The sequence below is a fragment of the Triticum dicoccoides genome, chromosome 1B (assembly GCF_002162155.2).
Source record: "Triticum dicoccoides isolate Atlit2015 ecotype Zavitan chromosome 1B, WEW_v2.0, whole genome shotgun sequence".
Classification (NCBI taxonomy): domain Eukaryota; kingdom Viridiplantae; phylum Streptophyta; class Magnoliopsida; order Poales; family Poaceae; genus Triticum; species Triticum dicoccoides.
The window spans coordinates 120291555-120314820 of record NC_041381.1 but is presented as its reverse complement, the minus strand read 5'-3'; positions in this window follow the sequence as shown (position 1 = coordinate 120314820).

Below are 23266 nucleotides of genomic sequence, written 5' to 3'. Positions count from 1 at the left end.
TTGTTCTTGCTTAATGCATTAATTGTAAACATACACCTTGACGTATTATACAAATAACAATGGGAAACGGTATAATAGCGTCAGCTTCTTACTAATATCTTCATATTTTACCTTGAATATTTATTTAATATTGCATCCGTACATTTCGGTGTGCTCAGTTTGCTAGGGGCTTCTTATCGAGCCCCATAACATGGCAAGAAAAGTCCGAACACTTTCGACAGTGCGGCACCCCGAACTTATAGCATATATGCATCAGCTCCGAATCATGTCTTGGGTCAATAGTTGGGTTAGCCCGGCTCCCTTGTTTTGGTACCTTACGTTTCGTTATATTGGCTAAGGTAGCGCAAGGATAACTACTGCGATTGTGTCCCAGTTCTTCCGGATGAGCACCTCGGTAGAGAAAGCCGAAAACTGACCATCATGATGTGGCGAGAGCTGGTCGCTGTTCGCGAGGTACTAAATCCTTAAAGATTTTTTTCCGCTTAAGGCGAGGAATCGGCCTTGCCTGATTTAGGCGTGCATAGCGCCCCAGTTCGGCCCTCCGAATCCTAGGGGCTTCGCCGAAATTTAAAATTATAGACTTCTATGGCCAAGTGAGAGTTATAAAGCCGAATAGTCTGATTGCCTTGTTTGCTGCGCTAAACACCTCCTTAAAGGACCAAGAATTTGGATAAAGAGTGTTTGGGTTTTCCACGAACACCCTAGTACTAGTTACAAGGGGGCAGAAGCCAACAACTGGCCTACTCTCAGATTTTGATAAACGGCCGCAGAGAAGGTAATATTTTAAATCAAACAAAGTGTTATATAGCGCAAACAAAATCATTCTCATATTACAGAGACGACATGAGTACATTCACTCAAAAATTATGTTCTTAGGACATTCATTTGCCACAAGACGAGCGCCTTTCATCACGCCATCATAATATTTTTTGGGGTAGCGATGCTCCTTACCCTCTAGGGGTCCATCCTTCACGAGCTTCTCAGCATCCAGTTCGGCCCAATGCATCTTCGCTCGGGCAAAGGCCTGTCGGGAACCCTCAATACAAACGGAATGCTTGATAACTTCCAGCCGTGGACATGCATGCACCATCCACTTTATCAGGACAAAGTAGCTGCCGGGCAGGGGCTCGCTAGGCCACATCTAGACTATGAGGTCCTCCATGGCCCGTTCAGCCGCATTGTGGAGTTCGACCACTTGCTTCAGTTGGTCACTTAGAGGCATCGGGTGTTTGGTTCCAACGTATTGGGACCAGAACATCTTCTCCATTGAGCTCCCCTCTTTAGCACGATAGAACTCCGCTGCATCTGAAATGCTGCGTGGAAGATCTGCGAAAGCCCCTGGAGAGCTCCGAATTCGTGTAAGTAACAAAAATGACTCCTCCACATGCTTGCTTTGCATAAAAAATGCCTTACCCTTTGCTATCTTCTTGGCCACCTGGATCTCCTGGAGGGCCTTTTGGGCTTCGGCCTTGGCGTCCATCGCACTCTGGAGGGCCTTTGCAAGCTCCGACTCTTGCGTCTTGAAGTCACGCTCCAAGGACTCAAATTTCTTGTTGAGCTCCTGGAGCTCTTGCTGTACCTCTCCCACCTGAGCATCTTGTTTCTCACGCTTGGTGCACTCCGTAGCCGCCATGGATTCGGCTGTGGACAGCTCTTTCTTCAGGGCCGCCACTTCGGTCGCAGTTCCTATCAAAAGCCATGATGCTTTTTTGTTAGCATCGTCATCTTTTTCTCCCCTAGACGACACACGGATGGGTTTTACTTACCTTTGTTCTCCTCAAGCTGCTTCTTCACCAGGCCGAACTCTTCTTCAGCCAGCCCCAGTTTGCGCTTGAGTCCGGCAACCTCAGCCGTGCGCGCAGTGGCGGTCAGCAGCAATGCCTATTTGTTCATATAGACAAGTACTATCAGATTCCTGCGGACTATTAGTTGACCCTCCATTTGGCTTTTCTTTCCGAACACCAAACAGAGTATCAGGGGCTATTGTCTATCGGGTGATATTTCCTCACACCTTTTCATTACTTACCTCAAAGCCTGTTAGTAGGCTGGTGCAGGCTTCGGTGAATCCGCTTTTCGCGGACCGAACCTTCCCTATCACCGTACTCATAAGAGCACGGTGCTCATCATTGATGGAAGTGCCTCGAAGCGCTTCCAACAAATTATCTGATGCCTCCGGTTGGGCGGAGGTCATCGGCACGGTCGTCTCACCCTCCGTCGCGAGGGGCTGCCTACTGGACTTCGGAACCTTCAGAGGCTCCGGCGCAGTAACCATCTGGGAGCCAGACTTGTTGTGGCCCCCGTCAGCTTAATCCATGGGGGTCTTACCCCCCATGCGCCCAGCGTCTGGGATTTCGCCTTGGGGCGTCTCCGGAACCATCGCCTCCTGCTCTGGCATCCTTGGGACAACACCTCGGTGTCATCCGCAGGTCATGGGGAGGTGGCCGTCGGGAGTGAATTCATCTCCGACTCGTCCAGAGACTCCTCCGAAGAGGGCACCCCGAGATTGGACTCGACCGGACTTCATATACGTGTTCAGCATCATTACAAATCATGAGGTCAAAGTCGCACAAATAAGTACTACAGAATGCAGATACTTACGACCTCGCCCGGGGCTTGCCCCTGGTCAGCCACTCCTCGTCGCTGTAAGCGGCAGTAGTGGAGTGATCTGGAAGGGACGCCTTTCCCTTCTATGGTGTCCCGGCCTCCCCCGACGGAGCGGCCTTCCTTTTCTTCTCCTCCCCAGTACGGGGAGGGGGCATTTCTTCATGTTTCTCCCCGTCTTCAGGGGGGAATCTTCCTCATCATCTTTGGATGATGATTCTATCACGGCCCTGCGCCGGGGACCTTTTCTGGTCCCCGCAGCCGCCTTCTTGGACCCTTCGGCCCCCTCGGTTGACGCGGCCTTCCTCTTTCTCTCCTCCCCTTCATGGGAGGAGTGTGCCTCGTCCTCTTCTAGCGAGGCGTTGGGCGCGGCCTCGTGCTGAAGACCTTTCCGGGTCCCCGTGGCCTTCTTTTCGGCCTTTTTCTTCGGCACCTTGTAAGGCGCCGGAATGAGCATCTCTGTCAGTAGTGCATTTGGTGGATCCTCGGGCAGCGGAGCCGGACAGTTAATCTGCTCTGCCATTTCCACCCAATCCTGTTTTGGTCAGCATGGTGACTTTAAAATCCTCCCATGAATGTACTGGGAAAGGAACATCTTGTGATAGTCAGAGGACTTACCGGATTGGCGAGGCGCGTTGCGCTGAGCCCACGGTCCTCGGAAAGCGGAGGAGGAACTTCGCCGGTCTTGAACAGCACCTTCCAGATTTCTTTGTGCGTCGTGTCAAAGAGCTCTAGCAGCATCTGGTGTTCGGCCAGATCAAACTCCCGCATATCAAATGCCCGTCTTTGACACGGGAGAATCCGGCGAATGAGCATGACCTGGATCACGTTGACAAGCTTGATCTTCTTGTCCCTCATACTTTTGATGCAAGCCTCGAGTCCGGTCAGCTCCGTGGGTTAGCCCCAGGCCAGGTCCTTCTTTTCCCAAGAAGTGAGCCACATGGGGATTCCGGATCTGAATTTGGGGGCCGCCACCCAGTTGGCGTCGCGCGGCTCGGTGATGTAAAACCACCCTGATTGCCACCCTTTTATGGTCTCCACGAAGGAGCCGTCAAGCCATGTGACGTTGGGCATCTTGCCCACCATGGCACCTCCGCACTCCGCCTGTTGGTCGCTCATGCTCTTCGGCTTCATGCAGAAGATTTTCAACCACATGATGATGAAAGCCGAGATGTTGAGGACGAAATTCGGGGCTAGGAGATGAAAATCTAGCCCGTAGTAATACATGAGCCCATGGATGAATGAGTGGAGTGGAAATCCTAGTCCGCGGATGAAGTGAGGGAGAAATACTACTCTCTCCCGAGACTTTGGGGTGGGGGTGATTGTCCCTCTGCCGGAAGCCTATGCACGATGTTCTCAGCTAGGTATCCGACCGCCCGAAGCTTCGTAATGTCCTCCTCTTTGACAGAGGAGGCCATCCACTTGCCTCCCGCTCCGGACATGCTGCGGTCCTATGGAGAAGGTGAGAGCTTGGGCAGTGGAGCTCGAGAATGCGAGAACGGATGAGCAAAGGAGGAAGAACACGTGGGTGAAAACGGGAGATCCTTGTCCCTTTATAAAGGTGGGGCAGAATGTGCGCCTCCCCACTTGCCTCTCGAAATCATTTATTTTCCAAGCGCCTCGATTGATGGTGCTGGTTGGGTTACCCATACCCGTATTGATGGAGATCCCGCGATAAGGGGACACAATCTCTGCTTTGACAAGACGTGCCAAAGAAACTGCCTCGCGATGTGTGCGGGAGCTGGATGTGAAAAGCGGTTCGAATAATGACCGGACCACGGCGTGCTGTCATGCTGCGAAGGGCTGTCAGCAGATTAGATTCGTGGATTATTGTTCTCTCTATGACGGTATCTGAAGAGCCGGACACGGTCCTTGTGTTCGGAATTTATCTTGGAGTATTCGGAGATGGAACCCGCCTCGCAATGCCGAAGACAATCCACGCGCCGGACTCATCATCATTGAAGCCTGGTTTAGGGGCTACTGAGGGAGTCCTGGATAAGGTGGTATCCGGATAGCCGGACTATATGCATTGGCCGGACTGTTGGACTATGAAGATACAAGACTAAAAACTTCATCCCGTGTCCGGATGGGACTCTCCTTGGCGTGGAAGGCAAGCTTGGCGATCCGGATGATAGATCTCCTTCTCTGTAACCGACCTTGTGTAACCCTAGCCCCCTCCGATGTCTATATAAACTGGAGGGTTTAGTCCATAGGACAACAATCACAACAATCATACCATAGGCTAGCTTCTAGGGTTTAGCCTCTCTGATCTCGTGGTAGATCAACTCTTGTAATACTCATATCATCAAGATCAATCAAGCAGGAAGTAGGGTATTACCTCCATCGAGAGGGCCTGAACCTGGGTAAACATCGTGTCCCCAGCCTCCTGTTACCATTAGCCTTAAGCACAGTTCGGGACCCCCTACCCGAGATCCGCCGGTTTTGACACCGACAGCGCCCCCCTGTCTCGTGGGCCCCCTACAGCTCCGCTGACCTCAACTCCAACTCCATATATTCCATTTCACGGAAAAAAATCAGAGAGGAAGTATCATCGTGTTTTAAGATACGGAGCCGCCGCCAAGCCCTAATCTCTCTCGGGAGGGCTGATCTGGAGTCCGTTCGGGGCTCCGGAGAGGGGGATTCATTGCCATCGTCATCATCAACAATCCTCCATCACCAATTTCATGATGCTCACCGCCGTGCGTGAGTAATTCCATCATAGGCTTGCTGGACGGTGATGGGTTGGATGAGATTTATCATGTAATCAAGTTAGTTTTATTAGGGTTTGATCCCTAGTATCCACTATGTTCTGAGATTGATGCTGCTATGACTTTGCTATACTGAATGCTTGTCACTAGGGCCCGAGTGCCATGATTTCAGATCTGAACCTATTATGTTTTCGTGAATATATGTGTGTTCTTGATCCTATCTTGCAAGTCTATAGTCACCTATTATGTGTTATGATCCGACAACCCCGAAGTGACAATAATCGGGATACTTCTCGGTGATGACCGTAGTTTGAGGAGTTCATGTATTCACCATGTGTTAATGCTTTGGTCCGGTTCTCTATTAAAAGGAGGCCTTAATATCCGTTAGTTTCCGCTAGGACCCCGCTACCACCGGAGGGTAGGACAAAAGATGTCATGCAAGTTCTTTTCCATAAGCACGTATGACTATATTCGGAATACATGCCTACATTACATTGATGAATCGGAGCTAGTTCTGTGTCACCCTATGTGATAGCTATTACATGAGGAATCGCATCCGACATAATTATCCATCACTGATCCATTGCGTACGAGCTTTTCATATATTGTGCTTCGCTTATTTACTTTTCCGTTGCTCTTGTTACAATCACTACAAAACCCAAAAATATTACTTTTGCCATCTTTACCTTTACCATTGTTCCATTACTATCATACTACTTTGCTACTAAATACCTTGCTGCAGATACTAAGTTATCCAGGTGTGGTTGAATTGACAACTCAGCTGCTAATACTCAAGAATATTCTTTGGCTCCCCTTGTGTCGAATCTATAAATTTGGGTTGAATACTCTACCCTCGAAAGCTGTTGCGATCCCCTACACTTGTGGGTTATCAAGACTAATTTCTGGCACCGTTGCTGGGGAGCATAGCTCTATTCTCTGAGTCACTTGGGATTTATATCTGTTGATCACTATGAGAACTTGAAAGAGCAAAGAACTAAAATTTATCCCTCAACTACGAGGGGAGGTAAGGAACTGCCATCTAGCTCTGCACTAGATTATCCTTCTGCTATGAATAAGCTTGCGACACCTAAACCTGTTACTGCTATGAATTCTGATATGTCGCATGTTATGGATGATGCCACTTCTGTTATGCATGATACTTATGATGAAACTACTTCTATGCTTGATACTACTGTGCCATTAGGTGAATTTCTTGATGAACAAATTACTAGGGCTAGGGAGAATGAAATTATAGAGAATGAAATTATTGATGAAAGTGATGATGAAGGTTCTCCTCCTAATTATGAATTGCCTATTGTTCCCGAGGGTTATGTTATGGATGAAGAAACTGCTAGAGATTTTCTTGCTTGCAATGATAGGTCAGATCTTAAGAAATTATTACCTAAGCTGAAACAAAAGACTCTAAATGCTAGGATGAAACATGACCCTGCTTTTGCCACTTCACCTATCTTTGTTACTTATAAGGAATATGAATTCTCTGTTGATCCTGAGATTATTACTTTAGTTCAATCCTATCCTTTTTATGGCACTGAATCTGAAACTGTTGTGGCACATCTTACCAAGTTAAATGATATAGCCACCCTGTTTACTAATGATGAGACCTCTTGCTATTATTATATCTTTAAGATATTTCCGTTCTCACTAAAGGGTGATGCTAAGACTTGGTTTAATTCTCTTGATCCTGGTTGTGTGCTTAGTCCCCAAGATATGATTTATTACTTCTCTGCTAAATATTTTCCTGCTCATAAGAAACAAGCTGCCTTGCGGGAAATATATAACTTTGTGCAAATCGAACAAGAGAGTCTCCTACAAGCTTGGGGGAGGCTTCTCCGATTACTTAATGCTTTGCCTGATCATCCGGTTAAGAAAAAAGAAATACTTGATATCTTCTATAATGGACTAACTGATGCTTCCAAGGACCACTTGGATAGTTGTGCTGGTTGTGTTTTTAGGGAAAGAATAGTCGACGAAGCTGAATTATTATTGAACAATATGTTGACTAATGAGAATAATTGGACTCTTCCTGAGCCAATTCCTGAGGCAATTCCTGAACCAATTGAGCCAACTCCTGAGCCTATTCCTAAACCTACTCCGAAGAAGAGAGGTGTTCTATTTCTCAGTCCTGAAGATATGCAACAGACAAAGAAATCAATGAAAGAGAAAGGTATTAAAGCTGAAAACGTTAAGAATTTACCTCCTATTGAAGAAATACATGGTCTTAATATACCGCCTGTCAAAGAAACACATTGTCTTGACAACCCTACACAGGTAGTGAAGGCAAATTCTCTCTATAGATATGATAAAGTTGAAATTCCCTCTACTAAATTTCATAGCCCATGCTTAGATTAATTTGATGATTTCATGGATAGACAAGCAAATTTCAATGATTATGTTGGTAGACAATTGAAGAATAATGCTTATATGATAGGACGCTTGAATGATCATATAGCAAGAGTTAAAGGTGAACTTAAACTCACTAGTAAACATGCTTCTATGGTTGCTACTCAAGCTGAACAAGTACTTAAGGCTCAGAATGAATTGCTAGATGAACTAAATAATAAACATGACTTTGCTGTTAGAGTGGCTACTAGAAATGGTAAAATGACTCAGGAACCTTTGTATCCTGAAGGCCACCCTAAGAGAATTGAACAAGATTCTCAGAATAATAACCTAGATGCTCCTAGTTCTTCTAAGAAGAAGAAAAAGAAAAATGATAGGACTATGCATGCTTCTAGTGAACCTAATGTAGAAACACCTGAGAATCCTAATGATACTTCTATTTCTGATGCTGAAACACAATCCGGAGATGAACATGAACCTGATGATAATGCTAATAATGATTTTCATGTAGATGCTCAACCTAGTAATAACAATGATATAGCAATTGAACCTGCTGTTGGTCTTGATAACCCACAATCAAAAAACCAATGTTATGATAAGAGAGATTTTGTTGCTAGGAAGCATGGTAGAGAAAGAGAACCATGGGTTCAGAAAACCATGCCCTTTCCTCCTAAACCATCCAAGACAAAGGATGATGAGGACTTTGAGCATTTTGCCTAAATGATTAGACCTATTTTCTTACGCATGCGCTTAACTGATATGCTTAGAACAAACCCTTATTCCAAATATATGAAAGATATCATCACTAATAAGAGGAAAATACCTGAAGCTGAGATTTCCACCATGCTTGCCAACTATACCTTTAAGGGTGGAATACCTAAGAAACTTGGTGATCCGGGAGTACCCACTATACCTTGCTCTATTAAGAGAAATTATGTTAAAATTGCTTTATGTGATTTAGGAGACGGTGTTAGTGTTATGCCTCTTTCCTTGTACCGTAGACTTAAATTAAGTAAGTTGACACCCACTGAGATATCCTTGCAAATGGCTGCTAAATCAACTGCTATACCTGTCGGCATTTGTGAGGACGTGCCTGTTGTTGTTGCGAACGTTACTATCTTAACAGACTTCGTCATTCTTGATATTCCCGAGGACGATAGTATGTTGATTATCCTTGGTAGACCCTTTTTAAGTACTGCAGGTGTTGTTATTGATTGCAACAAAGGCAATGTCACATTTCATGTTAATGGAAATGAGCATACGGTACATTTTCCGAGGAAACAACCTCAAGTTCATAGCATAAATTCTATTGAGAAAATTCCATCAATTATTATAGGAGGTTTTGAATTTCCTCTCCCTTTTGTCAAGAAAAGGTATGATATTCTTATTGTTGGGGATGTCCATATCCCCGTTGAGGTAACCTAGTGTCACTTCGAAATTTCTCCAGTTCCATGTTATTCGGAATGAGTTTGTTAACACGACTTGATCAACCTTGTTAGTGGATTCATTTTGATGATCATGAGATTGACGAAACTAGAAGGCACAACCTTTTGTACCCTCTTTTTACTTTCTGTTATTTAAAATAAATAAAGCAAAACTAGTATTATCTGTCTGTTTTCTGAATTATTTGTGCAATGAAAAATATCCCGAAAATAAAACTGCTCCAAATGCCCTGTAAATTTAGTATGATCTTTTATGGAATATTTGAGGATTTTAGGCACTGAAATCATTGTAGAAGGGGCAAGCACCAGGCCACCATAGTGGAGGGCGCGCCCACACCCCCTGGGCGTGCCCCATGTCTCGTGGGCCCCTGGTGGCCCCCCTCCACTTATGCCAACACCCACACACTCCATCTTCTTCCTAAAAAAATCCCCATCTAGCTCAAGCACGAGTTCTAGCTCATTTTGCTACGATTTTCGATCTCCTTGCTCAAAGCTCCATTCACAAAACTGCTTCGGGAGATTGTTGCTTGGTATGTGACTCCTCCATTGGTCCAAATAGTTTTTGTTCTAGTGTTTTATTCATTGCAAATCCTTGCTGCCTTGGTGACCCTATTCTTGAGCTTGCATGTTAAATTTATGAGGTCCCACTTAATTCTAATGCATAATATAGTCTCTAGGCACTTGTAGGAGTAGTTGCTATCAATCTTGTTTAGTTTTTTTCACTTTTATTTTGAAGTTACTAAAATTTCAGAAATTTTCAGAAAATGTTAAAGAGATTTTTGAGGGGCTCTTCTAACCAGGGCTCCCAGGAAAAACAAGCTAAAGAGAAGGAAAAGGCCAAGTATAATCTTCCTCGCATAGCGAAAATACGGCTGTGTGAATGGCCATGCAATAATTTCTTGAGAAAAGCTGGAATTCATGAAGATTTTTATTCCTTGATCGAGAATGCAGGCCTCACCGATTTCCTCCGCGACCGGATCGATCATTATCTCTTGCTTACCAATACTTTCGTGCAAAACTTTTATTATTATCCTAAGAAGTCCCCGCCTTCAATATCATTTCATTTATATGATGAATTCAGAGAAATGTCCTTACGTGATTTTTGCGCGGTATGTAGGATACCCTTTGAGGGAAAATTATAGGAACCACATCCTAGGGATGTGGATGGCTTTGTTAACACTATCACTGTAGAGGATCCAAAGAAGGGTTTCGATGCGACAATCTCTAGCATACACTTTCCTGCTTTACGCTACTTTGCCATATTTGCTAGTAGATGCTTGATTGGTCATGGAAATAGTGGAAACTTCAGTGTCCCAGATATTATTATTCTATTCCATGCCTTGTTTGGTGATAATAGTTTTAGTATTGGTGCCGTTATTGCTAAACGTCTAAACCTGAATCATACAAAAGGCCCCATTTTTGGAGGTATCTATGATGCACGTCTTTCTAGACACTTTGAGATACCTATTAGGCACTATGAGGAAGAGGAGACAATTTTGCCTCTTTACATTTTAGATTACAGGAGCATGGTAGCACATGAGTTTATTGTTCAAAATTATGATAAGATGCTCCTGCATAACTTGAGATTTAATAAGAAACACAATGAGACTATTATTTTGCCTGCACCTCTGTTGTTTGATTTGACTGCAGATAATTATCTTGTCACGCCAGAAGCGGTCTACGCTCATCGAGGCCAAGCATCCACTCCAGAGCCTAAGCCCGAGCCGGAACCTTCACCGGACCCTTACCGTGCATCATCTTTTCCATGGGATCTGGAGGAGACGGCCAGCCCATGGTATCCTAATTACACCTCTCAGTACACCAGGGAGAGTAGCCACGGTCCGTGGCATTAGAACAACTTAGGCCAAAAGCCTAAGCTTGGGGGAGTACGTATTTCTCACCGACTTTACATTCATGTTCACACACTATTCTAGTCATCGGTGCTCATACTCTTTCATTGTATTATCCATGCTAGTTTGATTTTCTTTTTCTAGTTTTCTTCTTGCGTGTTTGATAAACCTTAAGAAAAATCAAAAAAATTAGTTAGTTTAATTTCCATGCTTGTAGTAGAAATTAAAATGAAAACCCAAAAAGATTTCTCGTTCTTCTTTTACTTGTTGGGAGCTTTCCCGTGTAAATAGTTTTATTTTCTTTTCTTTTCTTTGGGGGGTTGAGAGTAGAAGACCGTATTGAAAATGTTTAGTGGCTCTCATATGCATGATTGTTTATTTAACTTAGAGCCTATATTATTTGGTCTTCTCTCCTGAGTTGAATGCTTGCAGATTCCAGCTTAGTCCAATGCACGGGCACTATTATTATTATACACATCGTTCAGTCGTGCGAGTGAAAGGCAATAATGACGATATATGATGGACTGATTGAGACAAGAAAAGCTGGTATGAACTTGACCTCTCTTGTTTTTGTAAATATGATGAGTTCATCATTCCTGATTCGGCTTATTATGAAGTAAACATATTTGCAATGACATTTAGAGATTATAGTTGCTTGTGCCATGCTTGATTAGCTATGAGTTATAATGGTTTACCTTGCGTGCCAACATGGTATTAGAATGATTATGATGTGGTATGATGGGATGGTATCCTCCTTTGAATGAATTGAGTGACTCGACTTGGCACATGTTCACGCATGTAGTTAAAACAAAATAAACATAGCCTTCAACATATTTATGTTCATGGTGGATTATATCCTACTCATGCTTGTACACGGTGTGAATTAATTTTAATGCATGTGTCGGGGGGTGCTGATCCACCAACACCTATGGGGACAGGGCCCCTTTCGGTTCGGTGGGAGGCGGAGAGCGCACAAAGAGCGGATCGAGGCAGTACACGCGGGCGATTTTACCCAGCTTCGGGCCGCACGGATGCGTAAAACCCTACTGCTGCTTGTTTGTGTGTATTCAATCTTTGCTCAGGAGCGATCGACGCTACCAGACTGAGCGTGGGAGTGTTTCTGGTGTTTCCAATGAGCCGAACCGGCCGAACCCGCCGAACCTCTTCTACGTTGCGCCTGGGCCTCCTTTTATACTTTCAAGGGGTCACCGACAGGTGGCAACGTAGACTAGAAGGGTAAAAATGGAAAAGGATGCGGTAGGTGCAGCTACCGCTACTGTGGATACAGTGCACCCTACCTAACTCTGATGGCAGGGGACAAGGGCATTAAATGCCTGTCTGAGTCTCCTAAACAGTGCAAAAGGTGACCGTTAGGAGCGCCACTGTTTGCCACGATGGCCTTCTCTTCATCTCCGCTTGCCACCACGTACCCCTAGCTGTACGGCCTCCTGCCACGTGTGCTTGGGAGAGTCCTAGAGCGACACGTTAGCAGGTGTGTTGGAGCGCGGGCACGAAGTGGGGGTTTCCCGCGGCAAGCTCCTTGCCGCGTCCGTCGTCTTGTCGCGTCCGGAAGCTTGTCGCTCGCCGGATCTTGCCGGGACGCAGGGCGCGTCGCGGCAAGCTTTCTTGGTATGCCTTGAGTGGCCTTCCCGGCAAGCTCCTCTTGCCGGGGTCTTGTATCTTCCCGGCAAGATCCTCTTGCCGGGGCCTTGGTTGGCCTTCCCGGCAAGCTCCTCTTGCCGGGGCCTTGGTTGGCCTTCCCGGCAAGCTCCTCTTGCCGGGGCCTTGGTTTGAGTACTTTGTTCTTGAATGGTCTTCAAGGGAGCCACGGAGGGTCTTGGCGGTCACCCGGCAAGCCTTGCCGCGGGGTGCTGCAACTGCCCGTGCACGAGTTCGGGATACTAGGGTACCCCTACTCTAGTACACCGACAGGAGCCCCCGGGCCTGGGCCATACACGGTGCCGAGCGCTGTTGGGCCAGGCCCAAAATAGTGCACGGGCACGCGCGGCCTAGGTCACGCCGCATATCTCTCCGCTCCCACCGCGCACGCCCAGAACGGCACGCGTCCAACGCGGCTTCGTGGGTGAGATCGTGGGTGGTTGTTTACTTGGAAGGTCGAAACGTTCGCCCCGTCCCCCTTTATAAGCAGGTGAAACAGGGGCATTTCCCCTATCTTCGTCATTCGCTGCTGCAATCTCAGAAACCTCCGCCGCCCTCCTCTGCTTCCAAAGTCGAAAGAGAGCAGCGCTCCGCTCCTGTTGCCGCCGCCACCACCAGCGCCGTCGATCTCCCCCACCGCCTCCGCCATGCCTCCGAAGCCTGGGAAGCGCTTGTCGCGAGGGCGAGCGTGGACATAGAAAAGCGTGCGGAGGAGCTCCGGGGTCTTCGCCAAGAAACTCTCCGGGCCTTGGCGGAGGAGCGGGAGCAGCTTGCTGAGGAGCGGAAGGCCTTTATCCTTGAGAAGGCTGAGGCTGAAGAGCAGCAGCGGCTCACCGGCGAGAAGCTGTACGCGCGAGAAGGCGAGCTGACTCAGCGGAAAGTGAACCTCGACAGCCACGAAGAGGAGCTTGCCGTGCGTGAACGGGCACTTGGCGGGACGCTCCAAGAGGAAAAGGATGCGGCTGCGGCTGCCGAGGCCACCAAGAAAGAATTGGAGGCAAAGGTGGCGCAGCTAGAAGCTGATCTGAAGGTTGGTGGCGAAGAGCTTGCCGCCCTCAAGCTAGAGCGCGAGAAGGACGCCCTTGCCCACGGTGAGCTGCAGGGCCGACTCGCTGAGAGGGGCAAGGAATTGAGCGCCGCCAAGGATTCCAACGCCGATCTGACGCTGAAGCTGGCCACCTTGACGGAGACGTTGGACAGCGCCAAGAAACGGGAGGCGGACTTGGAGAAGGACATCAAGGCCAACGAGGCACTGCTAGCGAGGGCCGCCGAAACCCAGAATCTTCTCAGAGATACTGTGGAGCTCTGGACGGAGGGCCTCGTGAACATTGCTGCAGTCATCGAAGAGGAGCCGGTGCAATTGGGGGTGGAAGGCTTCGGGTACTCCTCCGACGAGAACCTCCAACCCAGCGCCAAGCTCACTCTGTTCTTCAAAGGCGTGGCGGCGGCGCTCCAGCAACTCCGGGAACGGATCCCAAAGCAGTTGGCCGACGAGTCACGCTCGATTTGTGCCGGAGTTCTGGAGAAGGTGCTGGTGAAGGTGGCCTTCCGCAATCCGGGCCTCAACCTCACCAACATCCTCAAGAAGCTGCCGGCAGACGCTGATCTTGATGCACTTAAGGCCCTCGTCACACCCATTGTGGACAGGGTGAACGAGGTCAAAAGGGTTGACGGCGGCCGCGTAGATTAGGCCGTCCGTTTTCTTCTTTCCTTGTCGCTGCCAGCCATGTCATGGGAACACTTTATTAGAGGCGCGACAAGTTATTTTTGTAATATAGCTCTATCTTAGGCAAAAAATTGATGTGTTACTTCCTTTACTCGACTCTTGGCTTTGTATGGTCCTGCCCTACGCTTTCTAGGGAAACTTGCCGGTGCAGGCACCCTTGCCACGAGCGCCGAGTGTGGAACTTCAGTAGCCTGCTGGCGGGGTCGCTACTGACAAGCAACCTTGCCGCAACTAGTCGCGGCTCACTTAAGTTGTTGAGCGGACTCGAAACAAAGTAAGGGCGCTAGCGGCTCTCTTAAGTTGCTGAGCGGACTCGAAGCAAAGTAAGGGTGCTAGCAGCTCACTTAAGTTGTTGAGCGGACTCGAAACAAAGTAAGGGCGCAGCTAGCTGCGAATTGGTTCCTCCGCGCACAGGTTTTCCATACAAAGCACGGTCGTTTAAGGAAAATAACTCAAAAACTTAAAAAACTGATTGCTCAAACTTTAGCAACTTAGCTTTTCTGTCGTCTGCTTCCCGGCAAGGAGAAACTTTCTTGAACGGTCTGGCCCACACCATTATCTTCTCCTTGCCAAAGATGTCGGGGGGTGCTTGCCGGGTTATTTGTCTCGCGAGTTAAACCCACGCCAAGGAGCAAATCCTTGGTATCCCTCGGACAGACATTTCATCTCCCGGTAACAGGCCCTGCCGCCTTCCCACGTCGCTCGACCTTTCTCACGCTTTTGACGGAGGCAGGAACGAGGTGGGTGCGGTCTCCTCGTTTCATCCCTTTGCTGCCGTGACTACGACCAAACTTGGCCCCGAGAACGAGCCCCAGGGCCTAGAGTCGAGGGAGCACGGCAGTTTTCGGGAAGAAACGTGGATTCGCATTCCCCAGTCCATAAGAGGATGCATGATGAGGGATGAAAGACTTATCTGATATTGCAGCCCCCGTCAACTCTGGTTTGCCGTGGACGATTCTTGGCACTCGCAGCCCCCAGCGATACTGGCTTGCTGGGAAGGCTTTCATCTTCAGCAGAGAACTTTGACGTTCTCGATGCCGGCTTCCGACAAGCTTGTTGCCGAGAAGGCTTTTATCTTCGACAGAGAACTTTGACGTTCTCGATGCCGGCTTCCGGCAAGCTTGTTGCCAGGAAGGCTTTTATCTTCGGCATAGAACTTTGATGTTCTCGATGCCGGCTTCCGGCAAGCTTGTTGCCAGGAAGGCTTTTATCTTCGGCAGAGAACTTTGATGTTCTTGATGCCGGCTTCCGGCAAGCTTGTTGCCAGGAAGGCTTTTATCTTCGGCAGAGAACTTTGACGTTCTCGATGCCGGCTTCCGGCAAGCTTGTTGCCAGGAAGGCTTTTATCTTCGGCAGAGAACTTTGACGTTCTCGATGCCGGCTTCCGGCAAGCTTGTTGCCAGGAAGGCTTTTATCTTCGGCAGAGAACTTTGACGTTCTCGATGCCGGCTTCCGGCAAGCTTGTTGCCAGGAAGGCTTATGGCGAAGAACTTCGTCGTTCTTGACACCGGCTCCCGGCAAGATCGTTGCCGGAAAGGCTTATGGCGAAGAACTTCGTCGTTCTTGACACCGGCTCCCGGCAAGATCGTTGCCGGAAAGGCTTATGGCGAAGAACTTCATCGTTCTTGACACCGGCTCCCGGCAAGATCTTTGCCGGAAAGGCTTATGGCGAAGAACTTCGTCGTTCTTGACACCGGCTCCCGGCAAGATCGTTGCCGGAAAGGCTTATGGCGAAGAACTTCGTCGTTCTCGACACCGGCTCCCGGCAAGATCGTTGCCGGAAAGGCTTATGGCGAAGAACTTCGTCGTTCTCGACACCGCTCCCGGCAAGATCGTTGCCGGAAAGGCTTATGGCGAAGAACTTCGTCGTTCTTGACACCGGCTCCCGGCAAGATCGTTGCCGGAAAGGCTTATGGCGAAGAACTTCGTTGTTCTTGACACCAAAAAGATTGGTCCTAAAGGCGTTGCCAGCCCCCGGGCCATAGCTGCGTTTAAACATGACAAGTGATTAGCATCCGAAGTGCACTTAACTCGCTTGCGAATTTTGACTTTTGCTGCATATTCCCTATGCCTGCTGGAATGCTTTCCGGTGCGTACGATCCAGCCAGCAGCGCTTGAGGGAACGGGCCCTTAGCGGCTATTCGGGAACATCCCCTCCCGGAAAGGTTTACCTTCTTGGTTCTAGCGCAACCGCACAAGTTGCCGAGCGGACTCGAGGCAACATGGAGCGCAACTAGCCCCGAGAAGGCTCCTTGGCATACAGGTCTATGCAGAAATCTCAAATAAATAGCGCATGCTATCTTCCTGTTCAACCTCTATTTGTACGTCCACCCTACGCTTTCTAGGGAAACTTGCCGGTGCAGGCACCCTTGCCGCGAGCGCCGAGTGCGGAACTTCAGCAGCCTGCTGGCGGGGTCGCTTCCGACAAGCAACCTTGTCGCAACTAGTTGCAGCTCGCTTAAGTTGTTGAGCGGACTCAAAACAAAGTAAGGGCGCTAGCGGCTCACTTAAGTTGCTGAGCGGACTCGAAGCAAAGTAAGGGCGCTAGCAGCTCACTTAAGTTGTTGAGCGGACTCGAAACAAAGTAAGGGCGCAACTGGCTACGAGTTGATTCCTCTGCGCACAGGTTTTCCGTACAAAGAACAAGATCTCCGAGGCGGATAACCTTATATAGAAAGGAAATATCTAAAGTTTCGCACGACTTAGCTTTTCTGTTGCCGCACTGGCGTCGTTCTTTTGCTCGCCCGCTTCTTAGGAGCCATGACGATGAAGAATAGCTGAGCCTTGACATGGACGGAACAGCTGCCGCCGAAGCATCCCCTACCTGGCGCGCCAAAGATGTCGGGGGGTGCTGATCCACCAACACATATGGGGACAGGGCCCCTTTCGGTTCAGTGGGAGGCGGAGAGCGCACAAAGAGCGGATCGAGGCAGTACACGCGGGCGATTTTACCCAGCTTCGGGCCGCACGGATGTGTAAAACCCTACTACTGCTTGTTTGTGTGTATTGAATCTTTGCTCAGGAGCGATCGACGCTACCAGACTGAGCGTGGGAGTGTTTCTGGTGTTTCCAATGAGCCGAACCGGCCGAACCCGCCGAACCTCTTCTATGTTGAGCCTGGGCCTCCTTTTATACTTTCAAGGGGTCACCGACAGGTGGCAATGTAGACTAGAAGGGTAAAAATGGAAAAGGATGCGGTAGGTGCAGCTACCGCTACTGTGGATACAGTGCACCCTACCAAGATGTCGGGGGGTGCTGATCCACCAACACCTATGGGGACAGGGCCCCTTTCGGTTCGCTGGGAGGCGGAGAGCGCACAAAGAGCGGATCGAGGCAGTACACACGGGCGATTTTACCCAGCTTCGGGCCGCACGGATGCGTAAAACCCTACCGCTGCTTGTTTGTGTGTATTGAATCTTTGCTCAGGAGCGGTCGACGCTACCAGACTGAGCATGGGAGTGTTTCTGGTGTTTCCAATGAGCCGAACCGGCCGAACCCGCCGAACCTCTTCTACGTTGCGCCTGGGCATCCTTTTATACTTTCAAGGGGTCACCGACAGGTGGCAACGTAGACTAGAAGGGTAAAAATGGAAAAGGATGCGGTAGGTGCAGCTACCGCTACTGTGGATACAGTGCACCCTACCTAACTCTGATGGCAGGGGACAAGGGCATTAAATGTCTGTCTGAGTCTCCTAAACAGTGCAAAAGGTGACCGTTAGGAGCGCCACCGTTTGCCACGATGGCCTTCTCTTCATCTCCGCTTGCCACCACGTACCCCTAGCTGCACGGCCTCCTGCCACGTGTGCTTGGGAGAGTCCTAGAGCGACACGTTAGTAGGTGTGCTGGAGCGCGGGCACGAAGTGGGGGTTTCCCGCGGCAAGCTCCTTGCCGCGGCCGTCGTCTTGTCGCGTCCGGAAGCTTGTCGCTCGCTGGATCTTGCCGGGACGCAGGGCGCGTCGCGGCAAGCTTTCTTGGTATGCCTTGAGTGGCCTTCCCGGCAAGCTCCTCTTGCCGGGGTCTTGTCTCTTCCCGGCAAGATCCTCTTGCCGGGGCCTTGGTTGGCCTTCCCGGCAAGCTCCTCTTGCCGGGGCCTTGGTTGGCCTTCCCGGCAAGCTCCTCTTGCCGGGGCCTTGGTTTGAGTACTTTGTTCTTGAATGGTCTTCAAGGGAGCCACGGAGGGTCTTGGCGGTCACCCGGCAAGCCTTGCCGCGGGGTGCTGCAACTGCCCGTGCACGAGTTCGGGATACTAGGGTACCCCTACTCTAGTACACCGACAACATGTTTATGACTGTTGTCACTCTCTCAGTTGGTCACTTCCCAGTCTTTTGCTAGCCTTCACCTATACTAAGCGGGAATACTGCTTGTGCATCCAAACTCCTTAAACCCCAAAGTTATTCCAATGAGTCCACCATACCTTCCTATATGCTGTATTTACCTGCCGTTCCAAGTAAATTTGTATGTGCCAAACTCCAAACCTTCAAATGAAATTCTGTTTTGTATGCTCGAGCAGCTCATGTTTTAGCTAGGGTTGCCTATATATTCCATGCTAGGTGGGTTATTCTCAAGAGGAGTGGACTCCGTCCTCATTCACGAGAAAGGGCAGGTAACCGGGATGCCCAGTCCCATGATCCAAAAAGATCAAAGCAAATCAATATAATTAAACAAAACTCCCCCAGGATTTTTGTTAGTTGGAGGCACTCGTTGTTTCGAGCAAGCCATGGATTGATTCTTGTTGGTGTTGGGGGAGTATAAACTTTTACCATTCTGCGTGGGAACTGCCTATAATGCATGTAGTATGGATGATACAGCCATCTCATAGTTGTTGCATTGACAGTGAAAGTATGCCCCTCAAAATGTTATTCAATCTCTATTTTAAAATCGAGCTCTAGCACCTCTACAAATCTCTGCTTCCCTCTGCGAAGGGCCTATCTATTTACTTTTATGTTGAGTCATCACCTTGTTATTAAAAAGCACCCACTGGAGAGCACACTGTCATTTGCATTCATTATTATTGGTTTATATTGGGTATGACTTGACTGGATCTCTTTTACAATGAATTACAATGTTTAGTCAGTCCTTGATCTTTAAAGGTGCTCTGCATTTATGTTTTGCGGTCTCGGAGATACCATTTTGTTATATCATGTTATGATTGTTTTGACAAAGTGTTGTCATCCAAGTTTTATTATTATCGCTCGCTAGCTGATTATGCCATTGATATGAGTAATTGTGAGACCGAGGTGTTATTGTGAGTATGGTTAGTTCATAATATTTGTTGAAACCTGAATGTTGGCTTTGCATGTTTACAACAACAAGAGAAAACAGAGTTTGTAAAAGTTTTTCTTTATCACTTTCAGTTTATCAACTGAATTGCTTGAGGACAAGCAAAGGTTTAAGCTTGGGGGAGTTGATACGTCTCCAACGTATCTACTTTTCCAAACACTTTTGCCCTTGTTTTGGACTCTAATTTGCTTGATTTGAATAAAACTAACCCGGACTGACGCTGTTTTCAGCAGAATTACCATGATGTTGTTTCATGTGTAGAAAACAAAGTTCTCGGAATGACCTGAAAATCCTCGGAGACAAGTTTCAGAAAATATAAAAAATACTAGCATAAGATGAAGACCAGGGGGGCCACACCCTGTCCACGAGGGTGGGGGTGCGCCCACCCCCTCTGGGCACGCCCCCCTGTCTAGTGGGCCCCCTGCAGCTCCGCCGACCTCAACTCCAACTCCATATATTCCGTTTCGCGGAGAGAAAATTAAGAGAGGAAGTGTCATCGCGTTTTACGATACGGAGCCGCCGCCAAGCCCTAATCTCTCTCGGGAGGGCTGATCTGGAGTCCGTTCGGGGCCTCAGAGAGGGGGATTCGTCGCCATCGTCATCATCAAACATCCTCCATCACCAATTTCATGATGCTCACCGCCGTGCGTGAGTAATTCCATCGTAGGCTTGCTGGACGGTGATGGGTTGGATGATATTTATCATGTTATCAAGTTAGTTTTGTTAGGGCTTGATCCCTAGTATCCACTATGTTCTGAGATTGATGTTGCCATGACTTTGCTATACTTAATGCTTGTCACTAGGGCCCGAGTGCCATGATTTCAGATCTGAACCTATTATGTTTTCATGAATATATGTGTGTTCTTGATCCTATCTTGCAAGTCTATAGTCACCTATTATGTGTTATGATCCGACGACCCCGAAGTGACAATAATCGGGATACTTCTTGGTGATGACCGTAGTTTGAGGAGTTCACGTATTCACCATGTGTTAATGCTTTGGTACGGTTCTCTATTAAAAGAAGGCCTTAATATATGTTAGTTTCCGCTAAGACCCCACCGCCACGGGAGGGTAGGCCAAAAGATGTCATGCAAGTTCTTTTCCATAAGCACATATGACTATATTCAGAATACATGCCTACATTACATTGATGAATCGGAGCTAGTTCTGTGCCACCCTATGTTATAACTATTACATGAGGAATCGCATCCGACATAATTATCCATCACTGATCCATCGTGTACGAGCTTTTCATATATTGTGCTTCGCTTATTTACTTTTCTGTTGCTATTGTTACAATCACTACAAAACCCAAAAATATTACTTTTGCCATCTTTACCTTTACCACTGTTACCATTACTATCATACTACTTTGCTACTAAATACCTTGTTGCAGATACTAAGTTATCCAGGTGTGGTTGAATTGACAACTCAGCTGCTAATAGTCAAGAATATTCTTTGGCTCCCCTTGTGTCGAATCAATAAATTTGGGTTGAATACTCTACCCTCGAAAGCTGTTGCGATCCCCTACACTTGTGGGTTATCAGTGACCGCCGAGTACAGCATGAATTTCCTCCAAGAGCTGTCGTCCTTCCTCCTCGGAGATACACCTTTGAAGTACTCCGGTAGCGCTTCTCTTATAAAGTTCGCCCTCGTGGACTTTATAGGCTTTAGAGCGCCGAACTTTGCAGCGTGCCTCGTTTCGATCCTCAGGGAGTTCTTTCATATTAAGGTAGGCTAAGAAGGGTTCGGTCCATGGGGCAATGACAACCATGATTAGAAGGGCCGAGGGTGTTATTCCGGTGGCGGAGCCCCTGACTATGTCAGTGTCTTTGGTATCTAGGGTTGTGTTCGGATACGGGCTAGTATTGCCGGTCTCCCCTTGCTACACCACGGATGGCTTGAAAAGCCTTTCCAGAAAGATGTTAGGTGCGACTGGGTCACACTTAGCGCCAATGCGGGCGAGAACATCCGCTGCTTGATTGTTTTCTCGAACCATGTGATGGAATTCGAGCCCCTCAAATTGAGCTGACATTTTGAGGACGACATTTCGATAAGCCGCCATTTTCGGATCTTTGGTATCGAAGTCTCCATTTATTTGAGATATTGCGAGGTTTGAATCCCCACGCACTTCCAGGTGTTTGATGCCCATGGTGACGGCCCTCCGAATACCATGCAACAGAGCCTCGTATCCGGCTGCATTGTTGGAGTCTATATATAATATTTGGAGTACATATTGGACAGTATCTCCGGTGGGGGATGTTAGGACAACACCTGCTCCCAGAACTGCAATCATTTTAGAGCCGTCGAAGTACATGATCCAATTGGAGTATGCGCCGTACTATTTAGGGAGCTCGGCCTCTGTCCATTCAGCGAGAAAGTCGGCCAGTACTTGTGACTTAATGTCCCGCCGTGGTTTATATGTGATGTCGAATGGGAGGAGCTCGATGGCCCACCTAGCAATCTGGCCCGTTGCATCGCGGTTGTTTATTATGTCATTGAGTGGAACTTCGGAGGCCACCAGATTGGACACTCTTGAAAGTAGTGTCGTAGTTTTCGGGATGCCATGAAGACCGCGTATGCTATTTTTTGATAATGGGGGTACCGAGATTTGCATGGTGTGAGGACAGTGGATACGTAGTACACCGGCTTTTGAAGCGGGAACTTATGTCCGTCCTCCTCTCGTTCGACGATGAGTGTTGCGCTCACAACTTGGTGTGTTGCGGCTATGTATAGCAACATGGGTTCGCCTACGCTTGGTGCAGCCAGGATTGGGTTGCTCGATAAAAGAGCTTTTATTTCTTCCAGTCCGGCCGTCGCTGTGTTCGTCCACTCGAAGTGTTCGGTGCATCGAAGAAGGCGATAGAGTGGCAGTGCCTTTTCTCCCAATCTGGAGATAAAGCGGCTTAAGGCTGCCACACATCCAGTTAGTTTCTGGATTGGTTTAAGATTTGTTGGGGTAGCCAACTGTGACAAAGCTCGGATTTTGGTTGGGTTTGCTTTGATTCCTCTATGGGAAACGATGAAGCCTAACAGCTTTCCGGCGGGGACACCGAAAACACATTTTTCCGGATTGAGCTTGATCTCATATGTTCGGAGGTTGTTGAATGTGAGCCTCAAATCGTCTATTAAAGACTCGAAGTGTCTGGTCTTAATGACCACATCGTCCACATACGCTTCAACTATTTTGCCGATTTGCTTCTCCAGGCATGTTTGAATCATGCGTTGGTAGGTTGCCCCGGCATTTTTAAGCCCAAAAGGCATAGTGTTGAAGCAAAAGGGGTCGTATGGGGTGATGAATGTAGTTGCAGCTTGATCCGACTCCACCATCTTGATTTGATGGTATCCGGAGTATGCGTCGAGGAAACATAGTGTGTCGTGTCCTGCGGTAGCATCGATGATCTGATCAATGCGGGGGAGAGGGAAGGGATCCTTAGGGCAGGCTTTGTTTAGGTCTTTGAAATCGACACACAGGCGCCAGGATTTGTCCTTCTTTGGTACCATCACCAGTTTTGCTAGCCAATCCGGGTGTTTAATTTCTCTGATGAATCCAGCTTCCAGTAGCTTGGCCAGCTCCTCTCCCATGGCTTATCATTTGGGTTCAGAAATGCATCTAAGTGTCTGCTTGACCGGTTTATAT